Here is a 7970-nt window from a genome sequence, read left to right as displayed (position 1 = left end):
AAACAGTATATATCAGATAATATCATAAAATCAACTACAATACTCAACAGGTAGCAACAACAAGTACTATAATCATTAATAAGTACGCCAAGTACACCCATAAGGACGCAAGCCACCATACCATACTCATTTGGGAAATAGGTTCATTAAATCTGAGTATATTACCATAATTCAAGATTCACTCTCTTTATTCCTCTAGTGTCGGAATGTGACGCTCCGATCCCCTAATACTACGTGTTGGTTCGTGACACCCGATCTCCCTAATACTACGTGTCGGTTCGTGACACCCGATCCCCCTAATACTACGTGTCGATTCGTGACAACCGATCCCCCTAATACTACGTGTCGGTTCGTGACACCTAATCCCCCTATTACTACATGTCGGTTCGTGACACCCGATCCCCTAACCTCATTCTTTTAGTTCATCAAGCCTTCTTTCATACCAAGGCATCATCATTAACAAGAGGTTTTCAAGATTTAGGATTCAACAGCCTCATCATGCTTATTTCATCACAATTACATAATCATATCAGGCAAGCACACAATTAAGCATATAGAAGACTTTACAAAATTACCCAACACATATCATTCGCTATTAAGAGTTTACTATGAAATAGCATAAACCATAACCTACCTCCACCGAAGATTAGTGATCAAGCAAGCAAATTCCCCAAAGCTTTGTTTTCCTCTTTGTTTCTCCTCTCTCTCGATCGTTCTTCTCCCTCTCTCTGTTCTTTCTATTTTTCTTATTCAACCCTCTTTCTTTTACCCTAATTAGCATATAATTAAGTATAAAAGATGATGAATTAACCCATAAATTAATTCAAGGTTATCTCCTTTAACCCTCCAGTAGTTAAATTATTAACATTAACCCACTAGATTTATAATTATAGCAGGAATAGTCCAAAACGCCCCTTAAAACATTTAACAGAAATCAGACTCAGCCTGGGATTACGCAGTTTGTGACGGCCCGTCGTGTCTATGACGGTCCGTCCTACCATTCCGTCACGAAGTTCTGAGAGTCGATTTCAGTACCCAAATTTCAGAAATCTAAGTGTTTTGGAATGAGACCCCCTCGACGGTCCGTCGTGCCCATGACGGTCCATCGTGGGATCCGTCGTCTCAGCCAGTTTTTCCAGAACTAAAATCTACTGCTCAAAACGACTAAACAGGTCGTTACAATAGATACCAATTTACCCATCGTTCGTCCTCGAACGATCACAAGAAAAGAAACAAGGGCGAAAAGGAGTACCTGAATATGTAAACAGGTGTGGGTATCTTTCTTGCATATCAGCCTCCTTCTCCCAAGTGGACTCTTCAACAGGTCGATTCTTCCATTGAATTTTGATGGATGCAATCTCCCTTGGTCTCAACTTGCGGACTTCTTGATTTAGAATGGCAACAGGCTCCTCCTCATAAGTCAAATTCTCATCGAGAAGGACTGCATCCCAACGAATGATGTAGTTTCCATCACCATGGTATCTTTTTAGCATAGACACATGAAATACCGGGTGCACCCCTGAGAGTCCTGGGGGCAACGCTAATTCATAAGCTACCTCCCCCACGCGCTTCAGAACTTCAAATGGTCCAATGTACCTCGGACTAAGCTTACGTAGCTTACCAAACCGCATCACCCCTTTCATGGGTGAAACCTTCAGCAAAACTTGCTCGCCCTCCATAAACTCCATGTCTCTAACCTTTCGATCTGCATATTCTTTCTGCCTACTTTGAGCCGCTAAAAGCTTTTCTTGAATGCATTTCACCTTCTCTAATGAATCCCTCAAAAGATCAGTACACCAAGGTCTAACCTCAAATGCATAAAACCAACCAATGGGAGACCTACATCTCCTTCCATACAATGCTTCGAAAGGAGCCATATCAACACTTGAGTGATAGCTATTATTGGATGAAAACTCCGCTAAGGGTAAGAAGTTATCCCAATGACCTCCAAATTCTATCACACATGCACGAAACATATCCTCCAACACTTGGATCGTTCGCTCAGACTGACCATCGGTCTGAGGTTAAAATGCGGTACTAAGATCCAACCTAGTACCCAATTCCGCATGCAATGTTTTCCAAAACTTAGAAGTAAACTGCGTACCTCTATCTGATATGATAGAAAGTGGAACTCCATGCAATCGAAAAATCTCTGAGATGTAAAATTTGGCTAACTTCTCTGCATTGTAAGTCACCTTAACCGGAATGAAGTGAGCAGACTTGGTTAACCTATCAACAATCACCCAAATGGAGTCATACTTACCATTTATCTTTGGAAGACCAACCACGAAGTCCATTGCAATTCTCTACCACTTCCATTCAGGAATGGGCATTCTCTGAAGTGTTCCTCCAGGCCGCTGGTGTTCATACTTTACTTGCTGATAATTTGGACATTTGGCAACAAACTCCACAATGTCACGCTTCATCCCACTCCACCAAAAATGTTGCTTTAGGTCACGATACATCTTGGTTGCACCAGGATGTATGGAGTACCTTAAGCTATGAGCCTCAGTGAGAATAGTGTGAATCAAATCATCGACGCGGGGTACACATACCCTTCCCTTAATCCTCAAAACACCTTCCTCATCCATTATTGCTTCTTTAGCCTCTCCTCGCAACACCATATCCCGAATTCGGCTTAGTTTCTCATCATCAAACTGTTTTCCCTTGATCTTGTCAAGAAAAGAAGATCTCGCCTCCACACTGGCCAAAAATCCTCCCTTCTCATTTACTTCTAACCTCATAAAGTCGTCAGCCAGAGTCTGAACCTCTCTAGCCAATGGGCGTCTAGAAGCTTGTAAGTGGGATAAACTATCCATGCTCCCTGCTTTTCTACTTAAGGCGTCTGCCACAACATTAGCCTTTCCTGGGTGATACAATATTGTAACATCATAATCCTTCAGTAGTTCCATCCATCTCCTCTGTCTCAAGTTCAAATCTTTTTGAGTAAAGACATACTGTAAACTACGATGATCTGTATAGACTTCATACTTGACCCCATATAGATAATGTCTCCATTGCTTTAGTACAAACACTATCGCAGCCAACTCCAAATCATGGGTAGGATAATTACGTTCATGCACCTTTAATTGCCTCGAAGGATAAGCAAATACACTCTTCTCTTGCATTAGCACTGCACCAAAACCAGAATAGGATGCATCACAATAAACAACGAAGTTCTTTCCTTCCACTGGCATGGTGAGGATTGGTGCGGTAGTCAACAAAGTCTTGAGCTTCTGAAAGCTTTCTTCACACTTGTCCGACCATACAAATGGAACACTCTTCTTAGTCAAATTTGTCAATTGGGAAGAAACGGAGGAAAATCCCTTGACAAATCGGCGGTAGTATCTAGCTAAACCAATAAAGCTCCTTACCTCTGTAACATTAGTAGGTCTTTCCCAACTCTTTACTACTTCGATCTTAGAAGGATCCACCATCACTCCATCCTTAGAAACTACGTGCCCCAAGAAGGACACTGAATCTAGCCAAAACTCACACTTAGAGAATTTGACATAAAGCTTTCTCTCCCTCAATATTTCGAATACCATTCTCAAGTGCTCCTCATGTTCTTTCTTGCTTTTTGAGTATACCAGTATATCATCAATGAACACGATGACAAAGAGATCCAAATAGGACTTAAAAATCCCGTTCATTAAGCTCATGAACGCAGCAGGGGCATTTGTAAGCCCAAAAGACATTACTAAGAACTCATAATGTCCGTATCTGGTCCAAAAAGCTGTCTTAGGCACATCCGTTGCCCGTATTTTCAGTTGATGATAACCAGACCTCAAATAAATTTTTGAGAAGGTACAAGCACCTTGTAACTGATCGAACAAATCATTGATGCGAGGAAGGGGATACTTGTTCTTAACAGTTACCTTATTCAGTTGTCTGTAGTCAATGCACATCCAAAAACTTCCATCCTTCTTCTTCACAAACAAAACAGGAGCACCCCAAGGGGATGCACTTGGTCTAATAAAGCCTTTCCCTAACAACTCTTGAAGTTGGGCCTTTAACTCTCTTAACTCAGCGGGAGCCATCCTGTAAGGAGGTATGGAAATGGGGCGAGTACCCAGCTCCAGATCAATACAAAAGTCAATATCTCTATCCGGTGGCATACCAGGAAGGTCTGCAGGAAACACATCCAGAAACTCACGGACTATTGAAACTGACTCAATCGAAGGTACTTGGGTAGTATCATCCCTGAGGTGTGCCAAGAAAGGTACACAACCCTTTCTAACCATTCTCTTAGCACGAAGGAAGGAGATGATACGAACTGCAGTGGAAGTGTAGTCACCCTCCCACACTAACGGATTTGTCCCAGGCTTGGCCAACGTTACAGTTTTAGCATTACAATCTAAGATTGTGAAGTTTGGAGAAAGCCAAGTCATACCCAGAATTACATCGAAATCAACCATTTCTAAGATAACCAAGTCTACATGAGTATTGCTCCCCATAAAAGTCACAAAACAAAACCTATACACCTTTTCAACTATCACAGACTCACCCACCGGAGTAGAAACACAAATAGGCATGTCAAGCAATTCACAATGTAAATTAAGACCTGATTAATCATCTCTGCGGTCGGTTGGGGTGGTAATTCCTCATTCTGCACTTGCTCACTTTCCCCTTCCTCACCCTCTCTTACTACTTCCTCAGTCGGTGGAGGAGTCACCGCCCTAGTACTAGATGGGCCAAGTGTTTGTCCTCTTCCTCTAGAGGATGTCCTCCTACGACCACTACCACAGCCTCTTGCCACTGTTCCTCTTCAAGCTACAGTCTCAGTGGCTGGCTCAGACGCCTCTTGTTTTGCTGGTGTTGGTGTTGGCGCGGTTGTTGCTCTAGTTCTAACCATCTGCAAAATAGAGTGAAGGTGGTCAGATACCCATTTGTATCACCTAGATACCAATTGGATCCAAGTAATAGCACGAAAGAAAGAAAGAACAGAATTTTCCTAAAGTCTTATAGCCTCTCAAAGAAAAGTAAAGGCGTCCCCCTACTGTTGCTTAAGACTCTACTAGACTCATTCTTGTGTGATGAGACCAACGAACCAAATGCTCTGATTCCAAGTTTGTCACGACCCAAAGCGGGCCGCGAGTGGAACCCACACTTATCCTACTATGTGAGCGAACCAACCAATCTAAACCCCGACATTTCAACCATAAAGAACATAATATAATGCGGAAGACTTAAACTCATTAATGAAAATCGATTAAATAACTTCTAAAAACTCAATACTTATTATTCCCAAAATCTGGAAGTCATCATCACAAGAACATCTATCCTCAAATTACTAAAGCTAAGAGTATCTAAGAAACTAATCATAAATAATAGCTAGTCTATGCCATAACTTCGAGGCATCAAGACATGAAGAAGAAGATCTAGTCCAAGCTAGAAGCTTTAGCTCACCCTGAAATCTGGTGTGATGAAGACTGGCTAGAGTTGCGGTTGGGTTGAAGACGACGGTACGTTTGCTGCACTCCATAATGAACAAAAAAAAAGAACATACAAGTAGGGGTCAGTACAAAACACGAGTACTGAGTATATATCATCGACCAACTCAAAATAGAAAACAGTATATATCAGATAATATCATAAAATCAACTACAATACTCAACAGGTAGCAACAACAAGTACTATAATCATTAATAAGTACGTCAAGTACACCCATGAGGACGCAAGCCTCCATACCATACTCATTTGGGAAATAGGTTCATTAAATCTGAGTATATTACCATAATTCAAGATTCACTCTCTTTATTCCTCTTGTGTCGGAACGTGACACTCCGATCCCCTAATACTACGTGTCGGTTCGTGACACCCGATCCCCCTAATACTACGTGTCGGTTCGTGACACCCGATCCCCCTAATACTACGTGTCGGTTCGTGACACCCCTTCCCCCTAATACTACGTGTCGGTTCGTGACACCCGATCCCCCTATTACTACGTGTCGGTTCGTGACACCCCTTCCCCCTAATACTACGTGTCGGTTCGTGACACCCGATCCCCCTATTACTACGTGTCGGTTCGTGACACCCGATCCCATAACCTCATTCTTTTAGTTCATCAAGCGTTCTTTCATACCAAGGCATCATCATTAACAAGAGGTTTTCAAGATTTAGGATTCAACAGCCTCATCATGCTTATTTCATCACAATTACATAATCATATGAGGCAAGCACACAATTAAGCTTATACAAGACTTTACAAAATTACCCAACACATATCATTCGCTATTAAGATTTTACTATGAAATAGTATAAACCATAACCTACCTCCACCGAAGATTAGTGATCAAGAAAGCAAATTCCCCAAAGCTTTGTTTTCCTCTTTGTTTCTCCTCTCTCTCGATTGTTCTTCTCCCTCTCTTTGTTCTTTCTATTTTTCTTATTCAACCCTCTTTCCTTTACCCTAATTAGCATATAATTAAGTATAAAAGATGATGAATTAACCCATAAATTAATTCAAGGTTATCTCCTTTAACCCTCCAGTAGTTAAATTATTAACATTAACCCACTAGATTTATAATTATAGCAGGAATAGTCCAAAACGCCCCTTAAAACATTTAACAGAAATCAGACTCAGCCTGGGATTACGCAGTCTGTGACGGCCTGTCGTGCCTATGACGGTCCGTCCTGCCATTCCGTCATGAAGTTCTGAGAGTCGATTTCAGTACCCAAATTTCAGAAATCTAAGTGTTTTGGAACGAGACCCCCTCGACGTTCCATCGTGCTTATGACGGTCCGTCGTGGGATCCGTCGTCTCAGCCAGTTTTTCCAGAACTAAAATCTGTTGCTCAAAATGACTAAATAGGTCGTTACACCTACCTACACTAAGCTAAACCTCTTAAATTATCTTAGTTATAGTTCATTCCTTTAGTTCAATATACCTTTTTGGGAATATCTTACATTAACCAACATAGACCACATGAGCAAATGTGGAATCTGGTGTCATGGAACCCACACCGAAGGGCGGACTACATGCCAAGGTAGTACCAAAACATGAACATAGTAACTATGTGGATCCACTAGCTAGTATTTCTAATGGGGAAACATAGTTCAAGAACTAACAGATATAGTTTGGACCCTCTTTATGTTACATACATTACGGTCTCCAATCTCAATAGTACATTTGTGATCCTACCTTCCCTATGTGGTAAGGGACACTCCTCACTTTAGTTCACTCGGTGCTAAGCTAGAGTCCCTTTCGAAATGTCTTTATTGTATCTATTAATTATCATAGCTTAATAAAAGTCATAGAGTCTCTCCCTTGTATAATTATCATTATCATAGTTCAATAATAATTGCATGAGTATATTCCTTTCATTACAATTCATATAACTGAGGTTAGCACATTACATAATCACATCATGATAAGGCACATTTTAAAGTTATCACCATCCTTATATCATTTACATCTTATAAAATACCTCAAAAATCATAATAAAATACATTTCAATTCAACATCATACCAAGCTTATCAATCCTAGTATAAGATATACTTCAATGCACCATCATTACCCAATCTTAAGTAACCACAATTGAAGTAAAGAATAAGGATCACAAGACTTACCAAGTCTCCTTGATAATCATCATCAAGGTCTTACCATCAACCTTATATCAACCCAATAAGGGTGTAATATCATCACACATCAATAACCAACATGACAACAAAGCAAATTGAATCACTACTTCACAATCCATTACTAGTTCATAGCTTAAGATAAGAGACTTAGGTCAAAGTCATAATCTAGATCAATTACTTAACAAATACAATGATAGGACTAAATTTCATATTTATATATTCATAATTTCCACAATAACATCATAGGATAGTAATTCAACCAATAACTAAATCAACTTAACCAACATTATACAATTCATATCAAGATCACAACCTAGAGTTAATGGGAATATGTTATCTTCTACAAACTAGACCAATACATCAAGGAATAACATAATTAAGTTAT

Source organism: Solanum lycopersicum, chromosome 3, assembly GCF_036512215.1.
Source record: "Solanum lycopersicum chromosome 3, SLM_r2.1".
NCBI lineage: Eukaryota > Viridiplantae > Streptophyta > Magnoliopsida > Solanales > Solanaceae > Solanum > Solanum lycopersicum.
Note: the sequence above shows the minus strand (reverse complement) of the source record.